A 14,388-nucleotide genomic window follows, 5' to 3' on the forward strand; every position below is an offset into this window, starting at 1 on the left:
ATAAAAAGATAAAATGCAACTACAATTTCAAAGGCCTACTTAAGGCTTGACTACAGCTTGACTCCATATTGATGTAAGGGTCCAAGGGTGGCCTCTTAGCTCACACAAGAAATTTGAGTGCATAACACTGCCATGTTTGCCAGAACCCAGTTGATTTGCCATTTTTACTTAGCTTCACTATCACTTACACATCTATCTGCCCAACCAAATCTACCTTAATCTAGTACGGTTTTTAGGAAGCCCAAATAAAAGGCAATTGACCATGCCACGAACTAGGCTATAGATATACAGTTTTCACTTGAGAGGTACCATTACTTTAATTTGAAATGAGTTCGTATTCTTTATAGAGCCCACTTTTCCTTTCTACCTTCATTTAACTGATTAATAAGCCCTGGAGAGATGGAATTATGGAAAGGGGATTAGAACCCACTATATATAATTAGATCTCTCTATACATTATTCTAGAACCTAATGGCTATTTACTCACTACTTACAAAGTAGGAAGCAGCTCATTCTAATAAAAACAGTTCTAGAAAGGAGATATATAAATGTGGTCATTTCAGCAGAGTACAAAACAGCAACAAAATAGAAGATGGCAATATTCGCTTAATGCTTTTTTCATGAGGAATAATAGCCAGAAAGGAATCTGACCTGGCCCAGAGAAAGAGTCAGTCTGAATACACGAGCAACCCAAAGAAGTATGCTTTGCCAAGCGCAGCAATAGTTTTCATACAAAGTCCAGTCCAACAAACATTTATTATAAAATACTTTCTATGTTCGAGATACCATGCAAAACCCTGGGAAATACAAAGTCAAAGCATAAAAATAGCCCCTGCCCTCAAGAAGCTTACAATTTTCTTAAATCTTTTCAACAGATGATTTTTTTAAAATATAGGACTAGTGGCATCAATCAGACCAGTGAGCCCTTAAATAAACCAATGCTCAGATTGCCTTTCTTCTTAAAAGCTCTCTCCTCCTGCTTGGAGGTTTTCTACATTTGCCACCCTGCTGTTTCAGACATCTTTGACTTTCCCTCAGGTGCAGAATTGAACTTTCTCTTTGACAGTTTGTATCTCTTGTTGGTTTTGCATTAATGTGCAGTTTGTAGCTAGCCACACAAGGGCCAATGTCACCCCTGAAGGAAGGACTGGGGGTGTTTTACACTTTCTGCTAACATACTCAAAAAAAGAGAGGTGGCATAGGAAGGCCCAAGGGCCAGCACTTTGGGCTCCTATTTCCCCTCTGTCATTAACTAGCTATGGGACCTTTTACAAGTCACTTAGCCCTCCATGTGTTTCTTCACCTATAGAATGGAGATGATATTACAATTAACAATTGTTTCATGTGGTTTCTTCATATTGGTTGGAAGGGCAAAGTATATTTATTTCCTCCTCAAGCACAAAAGAATGGATTGTCTCTGTAGGGGAAACAACAATAAACGGTTTATAGCTTCATAAATTTAGAGTTAGAAGGGACTGAAGAGGTCATCTAGTCCAAGCTACTCATTTTATAGATGTGAAGACTGAAGCCAAGAGGAGGCAAGTGACTTGGTCACAGGGTGACCCATTGAATTGACTGATTCAAAGCAAACTGTAATCATTACATTGGTCATTACTGTTCAGACATTCAGTTGTGTCTGACTCTTCATAACCCCACAGGCCCTATTGTCCATGGAGTTTTCTTGGCAAAGATACCAGAGTGGTTTGTCATTTCTTTCTCCAGTGGATTAAGGCAAATAGAGGTTAAGTGACTTGCCCAGAGACACACAGCTAGTAAGTGTCTGAGACTGGATTTGAACTCGGGTCTTCCTGACTCCAGGTTCAACACTCCATTCACTGAGACACTTAGCTGCCTTGATGCTATCACATTGGTGGTGTTGTTTCAGTTGTTTCAGTCATGTCTGTCTCTTCATGATCCCATTTGGGGTTTTCTCGACAATGATACTATAGTGGTTTACCATTTCCTTCTCTAGCTCATTTTAAAGATGAGGAACTAAGGCAAACTGAGGGTTAAGTGACTCACCCAGGGTCACACAGCTAGTAAGTGTCTGAGGCCAGATTTGAACTCAGGAAGATGAGTCTTCCTGATTCCAAGTCCAGTGCTCTATCCACTGGGGCACCTGGCTGCCCCCATATATCAAGTACTTTAGATATACTATCTCATTTGAGTCTTATAACCACCATTTAAGATATGAACCCCAAGTGTCCTTATCCCCATTTTAAAGATAAGGAAACTGAGGCTCAGGAAGGTTACATAGCTTGTCGGTTGTCATCTTTATAGTAAGGGCAGAAGACTGGAACAGGTTATTGCAGAATGTGAACCAGGACAAGATACCAATGGTACTGGTGCCACTGAGAGTCACCTGAGGGGTTGTTTAATGACAATATCCATTTTCCAAGCCTTTCCTTTATTTCTTCCTCCTTTTACAATTCCCTTATCTTTTTTTCCCTCCTTCCTTTGCCTCCCTTGCCTGTAGCACCCAGAAGCATCCACCCACTAATGGTAAACGTGACAATTCCGTAGGCAATAGAATACTTTCTACCTGCAAATCATAATAGGGGATGGGAAGATATATAGAAATCCAACCGAGATGGAACAGCTTACCGTTTACTAGGGAAGGTTAAAATACTATTTAATAACTAATTCATTCAACTTGCTGGGTCAATTTAGCAGTGGTATAAACCTCCAAAAAAGGGAGAAAGCTCTCCCTACTGGGTTGATGAGAAAAGGAACAAAAGATTTTAGAGCAAATGATTACCCTATTTGAAGCCATGTCTAACCTCTTCATTTTACAGACGTACAGAGGTAGACTTCTGCAAAGCCACATAGAGAGTAGCCGAAGAGCCAAGACTCCAAGCTAAACCTTCCGATTCCCATTCTGTTGCATTTTCCACTGCTCCATGAGGCCTCATAAACAGGGTGACATTTGAGCCAGGCCTTGAACTATGATGAGGATTTTTAATAATCAGAGCTGGGGGAATAGGATTTCAGACAAAGTGAACAATAATGTGAACATATAGGTAGAAGGAAGACAAAGCAATACATGTTCAGAGAGGGAGTGGTTAAATTTGGCTTAAGAGTAAGTTTTGTGTAAAAGGGTGATGAAAGATGAGACAGGTAGGTTGGAGTCAAACTACAGAGACATTCAATGCTGGGTTTAGAAAGGGCACCAAAGCAGTGTAACTTACATCTCATTCCTTCATCTCCTTGTAGGAGAGGGAAATCTTGGGATGATTATGTATATGCATATCATAACTGTTTAGTTCTAGGGCTATTCAGCCTCCCTGACCTATTCTGTGGACCATATCCCAAAGCAGAGGCACTCAGGGTAATTACCCAGATTACTGGTAACAGTTTTACATGTCTATTGGGAAATTAATATAGTTTTTCAATATGTTAAAACAGCGGGCTTGAACTTCATTAACTTGGTATATAATACTCTCAGTATTGCTCCTCTATTTGGCTCTGAAATTCAAGCCAAAGGTTGACCACTGCATTCCTCATTTTCCTCACTTCAGGAAATGGGCATGATTAGGCAGCATGACATAGTGCAAAGAGCTCTGGATTTGGAAGCAAAAGAGAGAGAGAGACCTGGTTTTGAATCCTGGCTCTGACATTTATTAGCTATGTGGCCTTAGAAAGGTCATTTCAACCCCTTTGAGCTCTAGAGTCCTCATCCTTAAAGGGAGGTAATAATGCTGTTTCTATCTACCTTACAGGGTGGCTGTAAGGAAAGAATACTGTAAAGTTCAAGTCATACTTAATGAAGTGATATGTAAATGTAAACCATTATTATTGTTATCATCTTTATTATTAGAATTGCCTATTCAAGGAGCCATTGATATGACTTAATCAGATTACTACTTTTGAAAATCCATTTTCATTGATATCTTTGATTTATATTACCAAACATAATATATATTGGTATATATTACCTTTGGTTTATATTACCCCACCAAAAAAAAAGCCACCCTTTATAATAAAGAATAAAAAAGAAAAGGAAAAAAAATCAGGAAAACTATTGAGTACATGAAAAAAAATGGATCTCACATGCAGTGTTCCATCCTAGGAAGCTAGGTGGCGCAGTGGATAGAGCACCGGCCTGGGAGTCAGGAGAACCTGAGTTTAAATCAGACCTCAGACACTTACTAGGTGTGTGACCTTGGGCAAGCCACTTAACCCCGATTGCCTCCAAAAAATAAAGTAAAAAAACAAGATACCTCATAGGATTGTTGGACACTTAGATGATATAATGTGTGATTGCAAGAGGGCATTACTATATACATGGAAGAGCTCCATGTCCTATAGGGCCGTAACCTTGTCATTTTAAGTGAATCTCTGAAAACTTTTCTTTAGTACTGTTCAATTGCCTTAACCAAGATGCTACATCATAATATAAAATTTGGTTAGTAAATAATATTGATAACTAATAATGCATAAGTAAAAAATTAGGAAAATGCCGATACCAAATATTCTACCTTGATAAGGAAGGGATGACATCAAGTAAACAACAAACCAACAAGCATTTTTTAAGTGATTTCTATGTGCCAGGTTACCAAGTTAAGTGCTAGGTATATGAAGAAAGGCATAAGCAGCTCCTGCCCTCAAGGAGCTTATATTCTTATATGGAAAATAACATGCAAACAGCTATGTACAAATAAGATACATATAGGATAAAATCATATATGTGTATATATGTGTGTATATATGTATACATATATGGAAAATGTATATTTATATGTATGAGAAATATGTATGTCAGAAAAAAAGAAGTTAACTTAAAATACATATACGTATGTAGAAAAGATTAGCTAACTATTCTGTAATAGGTACCCTCCCACTTGTGTAATAAGCATCTATTTTAGGCCTCGTGTTAAATAAACACTACCATCCAGACAGTAGCAGGCTCTTTACATCTAAGCCCTGATAGGATAGCTATTTTAGTGAATTATACTTTATTGTCCATGATGTGGGGAACAGAAAAGAGAACTACAGTTTTCAGAAAAGCTGAACAAAGCAGAGGGAACTCTTTAGACATGAAGAAACTTAACTTTTACTTTTTTTTTTTTTTTTTGGCTGGGCAAAAGGGGTTAAGTGACTTGCCCAGGGTCACACAGCTAGTGAGTCTAAGTCCAGATTTGAACTCAGGTCTTCCTGACTCCAGGCCCGGGGCTCTATCCATTATGCCACCTAGCAATAGCACATCTTTGTAAAAATACGAACTTCTAGTTGCTAAGATGCCTCCTCTCTCCCCTTTCCACCCTCATCCCCAAGAGAGCACAAGATCAAACTGAAATGTTCTAATTGACTTACTGTAGGGTCTAGGACTATTACCATCCTCTTATGTGTGTCAGTTAACGTTGGGGAATGATTTGCCTACCTTAACTGTTTGTGCTCCTTTTTCTTAATTAGATGGTAGGTTCAGGATTCCTTAGTTCCTTAAAGAGGAGTTAGATCTTCCAGTGTTTAGTTTATTGTAGAAAAATCTGTTTGATGTTGTCTGTTGTGGCCTTCCTGAGAAGCTCCTGCATCTGCAGAATGTCAGCACCACTCACATTTCTCAAAGAGCTGCCTAGCTTCTGCTCTGCTGATGGTTTATTTTGCATTTTTTCAAACTGTCTCTTTGTAAAGCTATCAGGACTTTAAAAATAAATGTAAGATTTATTAATTTCCTGCTCTTAATCTATAAGGACAAATAGTTCACAATTAACCTCTTGAAAGGACTAGAGAGAAAAATCCAATTTATAAAAACCCTTCTGCAAGCCAATTTGTTACTTCAGCAGTTCAATTTTTAAAAAAGAATAATAATAATAATAGCTAACTTTTTTTTAGCACTTAACCATGTACCAGGTACTGTACTAAGCACTTTATAATTATTATCTCATTTGATTCTCACAACATCCCTAGGAGATAGGTGCTAGTATTATCCCCATTTTACAGATGAGGAAACTAAGCCAAACAGAGGTGAAGTGACTTGCCCAGGGTCACACAGCTACTAAGTGTTTGATTCCGGATTTGAACTCAAATCTTCCTGACTCCAAACTCCATGCTCTATCTGATGCACCACCAAAAAAAGGACATCAGTTAGGCATCTACTATAGGCATAAAAACAACAACAACAAAAAAAAGGGAACAGTTCTTGCCCTCAAGGGGTTTATAGTCTACTGAGGGGATATGTACACAGGGTAAGTAAATAGAACATAGTATGAAGAGGGAAAAGCATTCATTACCAACTGAGAAGATCAGAAAAAGTTTGATGAAGAAAATGATAGATGAGTTTAAGTTTGAAAGAAAATAAGGATTTTGAGAAGTGAAGATTGAGCATTTATTAAACACTTACTGTATCATAAGTACTGTGTTAAGCACTGAGGCTATTAAATGAAAGCAAGCAACCCAATCCCTGCCACCAGGAAGCTTACATTCTAATTAATGAGGGCTGCCCTGGAGGAGTGGGGCAGCTAGGTGGTACAGTGGCTAGAGCACCAGGCACCAGGGCAGTGGATAGAACACCAGAGCAGTCAGGACACTTCCTAGCTGTGTGACCCTGGTCAAGTCACTTAACCTCTATTTGACTCAGTTGATCATCTATAAAATGGGGACTCACTGAAGAAGGAAATGGTAAATCACTGTAGGATCTTTGCCAAGAAAACCCTATGGACTCGTCCAAGGCACTGTGAGTCAGACACAGCTGAACAACTGACCAACAACTCTCTTGAGGAATGGTAAAGGTGGGGAATTCTGTGGCAGGGTATACAGATGGCTGGGGAGTGCTCCAGAGAGCATAAGGCATGAGAGCACAGTATCTGCAGCCCGGAGCCTGAGGTTCCCGTGGGGCTGGAATCACTGAGGGGAGGGGAAGATGATGGCAGCACGTGCAGGATGAGTAAGCGGGATATGGAACATCCAATCTGAAAAAGCTAATAAGCCAGTTTGGTTGGAATATAGAGTTGATAAAGCGAAGCAGTATGAAATAAGGTTGTAACGTTCAGCTGGAGCCAGACTGTGGTGAGCCTGTGAACCTTCTGTTCTTGGCACAGTTGAAAAAAGGAAAACATGGGAAGTTTAAGATAGAGAAATATGTATAAAGGCAAAATCTTATCACAAACAACCATCCCTGGAATGTACTTACTTCCTCTACCTCCTATCAAGCAGATATCAAACCTTTTGGTCTCAGGACTCCTGTGCATATATATATAATTTTTTTTTAATTTTAGGCACTTGGGGTTAAGTGACTTACTCTCCCAGGGTCACATAGCTACTAAGTGCCTGAGGTCAGATTTGAACTCTGGTCCTCCTGACTCCAGGGCCAGGTGCTGTGCCACCTAGCTGCTCCTACCCCTGTGCATTCTTAAAGCTTATTGAGGAAAAGACTCATGATGGAAAATGCTATCCACGTCCAGAGAAAGAACTATGGAGTCAATACCGATCAAAGCATACTATTTGCTCTTTTTTTGTTGTTTTTTTGTTTTTTCTTTCTCACGGTTTTTCTCTGTTGTTCTAATTCTTCTTTCACAACATGACTAATGTAGAAATTTTTTTAAAAGATTGTCAAAAGAATTAACGCTTTCTAGAATTCATTCCTAAGGATTTTACCTCTCTTTCATTTTAAATATTTAGTTGTAATTATACTTCAACTAGGACATAATTCCTTTTGGTAGTAGATTTTGTTAATAAGTGGAGCAGGAGTAAAAAAAGAATTATTAAGGACTGCCCCCACAAAGATGTGGGTTGTATCTATCAATATTTATGGTATTAAAAATTAAAATATCTTGGTATCGTTATGAAAATAGTACGGACTCCCTAAAAGCATGTTGGGGATGGGGCCCACTTGAAGAAACTACTGCAAGACTCTCCTGATCACTCTATTTTTTTTTTTTTGGCTAGGCAATGGGGTTAAGTGACTTACTCTCAGGGTCACACAGCTAGTGAGTGTTATGTGGTCTGAGGCCAGATTTGATCTCAGGTCCTCCTGAATCTAGGGCCTGTGCTCTATCCACTGCGCCACCTAGCTGCCCCCTGATCCCTCTATTTTTCTGTGCCCTCCCCCTCTAATCGCTTCATATATACTTTCCTGTTTACCTGTGCTAGAGATCTCAATAAGAGTCTGAGTTCCAGAATGGATAAAGGGCCTTGAAGCCCAAAAGAGCCTCTGACTTACAGACCCTGGGCAAATCCCTTACTTCTAAGTACCCCAGCTTTCCAAGTCTCTAAATTACTGACAAGTTGTTAGTCTTCATCCATAGAGGGAGTTTTCATATAAGCCAAACTTAAGATTTGCTGGACTAATTGCATCTCCAGGCCACACCTGAATCACTCAACATGCTAACAGTTGCTACCCTATTTAGTTATCGATTTGCATCAGTGAAGGGAATTTCCCATGCTGATAAAATGCACAAAAAAGCCATAAAGCAGATGTAAATGGGGGATAGAAGGGAGGCGCTCTGATGCAATGGCCCAAAGGCTTTTGAGTCCAATGGCCTGGGTTTTAGTCTTGCCTCTTGCCACTTGAGCAACGTTAATCAAGTCATTTCTCTTCGAGATCCTTTTTCCTTCTAAATAAAAAAATAATAATAATACTTACAGTACACTGTTGACCTACCTTGGGCAGCCAGGTGGTGGCGCAGTGGATAGAGCATCAGGCCTGGAGTCAGGAAGTCTCAGACACTTACTAGCTGTGTGGCAAGTCACTCACTTAACCCCATTTGCCTCAGTTTCCTCATCTGTAAAAAGAGCTGAATAAGGAAATGACAAACCACTACAGTATCTTTGCTAAGAAAACCCCAAATGGGGTCACAAAGAGTCAGACACAACTGAACAACAATAGTCTACCTCTCTAGGTTGTTGTGAGATTAAGTGAGATAAAGGTCTAAGTACTTTAGAAGTCTAAAAGCCATATACATTTCAGCTATCTTGTATTCAAATGGAACATTCTTAGAAGTAGGTCTTAATAGCTAATGCTTGTTTATGGCTCTGGTCTGAAGAGGCCTATCAATAATCAATTAATCAACTGGCATTTTTAAAGTTCCTATTGAAAAGTAGTTGGAGTTGCAAGTTTGGAGGTCAGTTGAGAGGTGAGGAAAGGATAGGGAGATTTGAGCATCATCAGCATAGAGATGGTAATGAAATCTGTGGGACCCAGTAAGATCACCAAGAGAAGTAGTAGAGAGAGAAATGAGCAGTGGACCCTACTGTTAGAGAGCCTGATCTAGATGAGGATTCAGCAAAGGAGACTGAGGAGGAGTGGTTTGATAGGAGAAGAATAAGGAAAGAGTAGTGTCCAAGTAACTTAGAGAAAATACAGTATCAAGGAGGAGAGGCTGATCTTTAGTGTCAAAGGCTACAGAGAGGTCAAGAAGAATAAGGACTGAGAAAAAAGCCATTGGATTTAGTAATTCATTGATCATTCTCCTAATCCAAACCCTATCCACAGAACCAAGTAGATTCTAGTATTTCAAACATTTCTAGGTTTTTGGAAACTCCCAAGATCCACATTAGTTTTTTCAGAACAATCCTCAGAAAACATGAAGCGAGCAATTACTGTTATAGAGGTATGATGTTAGGAGGACTGGAAACATTTTCTGGAGCTCCGATAAGGTGAAAATCAAATAGTAACAGGGCCTTATGAACAATCTGCTATTTTGGTATTGTGGTTCCTGGTTGTTGTATAATGTTTGGTGAGGTGGGGCCTTACATACTAAGTGTTTTTAAAAAATTGCAGTTCTGCCTCTAAGGCTTTAGAGATTAAGATAGAGAAGTATATAAGTGCCCTCTCCATCCTAAATTACGTAGATATATAGAGTGTCCCAAAAGTCTTAATGTAGTTTTAAGCTATTAATAGCTATTTTAAACTATTAATAGCTGAAATTTTGGGGACATTTTCTCCATATATGTGATATATTTCTCTGTTGAATGTAAGTTACCTGAAGGCAAAAATGTTTGTTTTGTTTTGTTTTGTCTTTGTATCACCAGCATCTATTACATTGATTTCCACATAGAGCTTACTCTGTGTGTGTGTGTGTGTGTGTGTGTGTGTGCGCGCGCGCGCGCATGCTGGACTAGATTGGATATCCTAGACACTTAAAAAGGTTTTTTCCCCATAATTGTTAAAATGGAATTTTGTTTAAATGAATACATTGCTAGAAGTGATATTCCTACTCTTAAAAGACCAACGGGCTTCATTTTAGATGAGCAGTTTCTATGACCTGTGTACTTTTGTTGTTGTTTTTTGGTCATTTTCAGTCCTGTCCAACTCTTTGTAAACCTGTAGACTATACTGCCTGTGGGGTTTTCTTGGCAAAGATACTGGAGTAGTTTTCCATGTCCTTCTCCAGTGGATTAAGGCAAACAGAGGTTAAGTGACTTGCCCAGGGTCACATAGCTAGTAAGTATGTGAGCCTGGATTTGATTTCAGGTCTTCCTGACTCCAGGCCTAGAACTCTATTCACTGAGTCATCTGGCTGCCTCAATGCCATCACATTGGTGGTGGTGTTCAGTTGTTTCAGTCACGTTTGACTCTTCATGACCCCATTTGGGGTTTTCTTGGTAAAGGTACTAGAGTGGTTCACCATTTCCTTCTCAGTAGTTTGAAGCAGAGGTTAATTGTCTTTCCCAGGGTCAGGCAGCTAATAAGGATCTGAGATCACATTTGAACTCAGATCTTCCTGACTCCAGGCCCAGCCCTCTATCCTCTGAGCTACCTTGCTGCCTCTGTATACCCTTAGAGCTAGTCAATTAACTCCTGAGCCTCATTTTCTTCATCTCCCTGTCAGTGCTCCTGCAGGGGGTACCAGAAAGGAAGTCTTTACCCTGTTTCCAAACAAAATATTTTCCTTACAGCTTTTACAGCTTTTACCTCTTTGCCATTCCCCTCTCTCCCCCCGCCAATTCTACAATAGGACATTCATTTCTATAGGCTAACACTTCCTCCCCCTAGAAATTCTTTGTTAGAAATGCAAGATGCAGCTTAAGCACCATCTTCTGTGGGAGACTTTCCCTGGTCTCTCCACCCCTGCCCACTCCAGTGGCTATTGTCTTCCTCTCTGCTTATCTTGCTTTGCAACAGATACTCATATATGTACATACTATCTCCTACATTAGAATTGTAAACTCCTTGAGAGCAGGGACAGTCTTGTCTGTTTCTTGATATGCCCAGTGCTTAGCATATTACCTAGGACCTGGTAAACCTGTAAATTCTTACTGATTGATTAACCCATTAAGTCACTTTCTTAATACCTTACTTTATCCAATCACTTTTGGCTTGGGAAGAGGAGGCTAGGAAAGGCCCCTCCCTCTCTTGGAGTTGGAGCTGTGCTGTGCTGGACTAATTGACTCTCTGTATGTGGGGGTTTGTAAGCCCAGAGGCAGCCCAAGGACACCGAACACTATCCTTTCCTTACTATGGAATTTTGGGATGCTGCTTGATGTGAGTAAAAAAACAAAAAATTATAAACTCTGAACTGATTAAGGAATGAAAAAATTCTCTTCCACCGTTCTCTCCCCAATTCCTCCCTACCTTATCTCCCCTCCCCACTACCACCGCCATTCAACCCAACCTACCTTACTCTTTCCCTTCTGCAATCTAGTTGATAGTTTTTTGTGGTACAGTTTTGTTTCTGTGAATAAGATGAGAATTAAGGTTTGTTTTCTTAACGATGGTTGGGAAGCCTGAGGTGAGGAGGAATCACTCGACCCTTCTTAGTGATGCTGTTTATTTAATCTATTCCAGAGTGAGAATGAAAATATAGTTACATTGTAATTTAATAACCATCCATTTTACTTTCAAATGTTTAATTTATGTTAAGTACAAACATTTAATTCAGTTTTATAGATACTATTGAATTAATTTTTTTTTAAAGTTGAGTTTCAAACAGTTTTGGAATGAATGTTTCCCTTCTCTGTGAGCTTTACATCAAAGAATTCCAGAATTTCAGAGCTGGAAGGGATTTTAGATGCTATCTAGTCCTTCTGACCAAAAATTCTCTGTACAACATACCCACATTCCTAACGATTGGTCATCTAGCCTTTGTTTGAAAGATTTCTAGTGGAGGGTGAATTACTACCTTCCTCCAATTACATTTTTTGACAGCTCTGTTAAAAAAATTTTCCTCCTATCTAGCCAAAATATGGCTCTTTACAACTTCCATTTTCTCTCAGTTTTACATTCTGGAGCCAACCAGAACAAATGGAATCTCTGTTCCATTTAACAGCCTTTTAAAAGCTCAAAGATAACTATCATATCTCCTGTAAATTTTCTCTAGGCCAAACATTCCAAGTTCCTTCAACAGATCCTTCTAAGGATCCCAGAATAGATCCTTTTCCAATTCCTTCAACTAATCCTTATAGGACATGATCTCCAAGCAGATAGAGCCTTCATCTTCTATTATCTGAGTAACTAATTAACAAATCTTTTGTCTTATTAAAAAATTTCCAATGCAGTGTACTGTTACAAAGTAGGTATTTGAAACTTCAGGTCAAAATTACGTAGTCTTAACTATTTAAAAAATTGTAAGTCATCTATTAGCAAATTGTGTTCATGATGTGATAGGTCTTTTAGGTGAGAATTAGTAAAATAAAAAATTAATTGACTTTAGTACCCAAGAGGTTACTGAATGGAGAATTACTGAAACTGATTTTTAATATAGTTATTGCAAAAATATAAGCTATGGTTAGTTGCTTTATGTTTGCCTCTCTATGAGAAAAAATGTAATATGAAGTCACATAGATGGCAAGGAAGAATATACCATATATGAGGGAGGAGGTACATTTCTCATGCATGTACTGTAAATGTCCATATATGCAAATAGTACCCGATTCTATTACTCATAGAGTCATAGAACATCAAAACTCGAAGAAATCTCAGAGGTTATCTAAGTTGAATCCTTATCTGAAACAGAAATCTCTTTTGTAGTATCTCCAACATGGTCTTCTGGCCTCTATTTGAAGATGTCCCAAGATGGGGAGGAAAGTATTCTCTCTCGAAAACCAGTTCCATGTTGGTATAGTTCTAATTGTTGGAATTGTTTTTGTAAGTCAACTTCTTTGAAACTTCTACCTTGATTATTTCTACCTGGGTCAATGAAGTAAAAAATCATAATATGCCTTCAGTGTTCCAAAACAGCCATGCCTTTGGATATCTACTTCTCATATTCTTTGTGTATTTATGTTCAGTTATGTCTGACTCTTAATGAATCCATTTGGGATTTTCTTGGCAAAGATATTGGGGTGGTCTGCTATTTCCTTCTCCACCTAATTTTACAGAAAAAGAAATTGAGGCAAACTGGGTTAAGTAACTTGCCCTAGGTCACATAGCTTCTAAGTATCTGAAGCTAGAGTTGAACCAGGAAGATGAGTCTTACAGACTCAAGGCCCAGCACTTAGGTGCCTTTCTTCTATTCTTCACACAATTGAAAACCTACACAATTCATAAGAAATTCTTATCACCTATTTCTAGAGATGGAGATGGGAGATACAGGGTGTCAACTACATTCTTTTTGTGCTGGATGAATCATATCAAGAAGCTAGGAATGTATCATTTTCTCTAACCAAACTTAACAACAAAAATAACAATAATTAGTATTCATATGGTGCTTTAAGGTTTGCAAAGTACATTATAAATAATATCTCATTTGATTCTCACAACAATAGCCATTTTTCAGTTGTGTCTGACTCTTCATGACCCCATGAAACCCATTTGGGGTTTTCTTGGCAAAGATGCAGGAGTGGTTTGGTATATCCTTCTCCGGTTCATTTTACAGATAAGGAAAACTGAGGCAAACAAGGTTAAGTGTCTTGCCCAGAGTCACACAGTTAGTAAGTGAGAACAGATTTAAACTCAGGAAGATGAGTCTTCCTTACTCCAGGCCCAGTGTTCTATCCACTGTACCACCTACCTACCCCACAAACTGGGCTACCCATTTTCAAGCTTTCACCTAGATAACAACTGACCTAACTTTGCTATCACTCATCAGTCACCATTTCTGGATGAAGTGACAACAATGATAATGTTATGGACCCATTTGTGTTTTCATGGATAAATCTGGGGCCAGGAAGTAAGGAAAAGAATTATCTTCTATTATATTGTCAGGCTATTGATCTGCTATAGAAAAGATTGTTCAGTGGCCAATCTGACCTTGAATCTTAGACCTAGCAGTGTGATTGTTCACTGAAGAAAAGCAATGAACTGAAATGGCTGCTCCCTTCCCCCCAACCCTTTCTTTCATAGTTCTTACCACAACTGAGATTATTACCTTTTTTTGGAGAACACTCCCTTCCTTCTCCATCTACCTACCCACTTTACTGTCTTTCTGGCCAGCCTATCTGGATTGTTTGTAAAACTTACTTGAAATTTTTAGAACATGGAGTTTGGAGTTAGTTTTATTCCTTTTAAAG

General features: G+C 38.9%; 1 protein-coding gene across 4 annotated transcripts in view; it reads left to right on the plus strand.

Moving 5' to 3' along the window:
* RIPOR2 (RHO family interacting cell polarization regulator 2) overlaps window positions 1-14,388 on the plus strand; it is a 126,142-nt gene that overhangs the window by 45,032 nt on the left and 66,722 nt on the right. Inside the window, exon 1 of one of the 4 annotated variants that reach the window (XM_027852407.1) lies at window positions 13,005-13,024. The exons of the other annotated variants lie outside the window; for them this stretch is intronic. The gene's annotated coding sequence lies outside the window, so the exon portion shown is untranslated. Of the gene's footprint in view, window positions 1-13,004; window positions 13,025-14,388 lie in introns of those variants that run through there. 4 annotated transcript variants of the gene reach the window in all.

Source organism: Vombatus ursinus, unplaced genomic scaffold, assembly GCF_900497805.2.
Source record: "Vombatus ursinus unplaced genomic scaffold, bare-nosed wombat genome assembly UNPS02009573.1, whole genome shotgun sequence".
Classification (NCBI taxonomy): Eukaryota; Metazoa; Chordata; class Mammalia; order Diprotodontia; family Vombatidae; genus Vombatus; species Vombatus ursinus.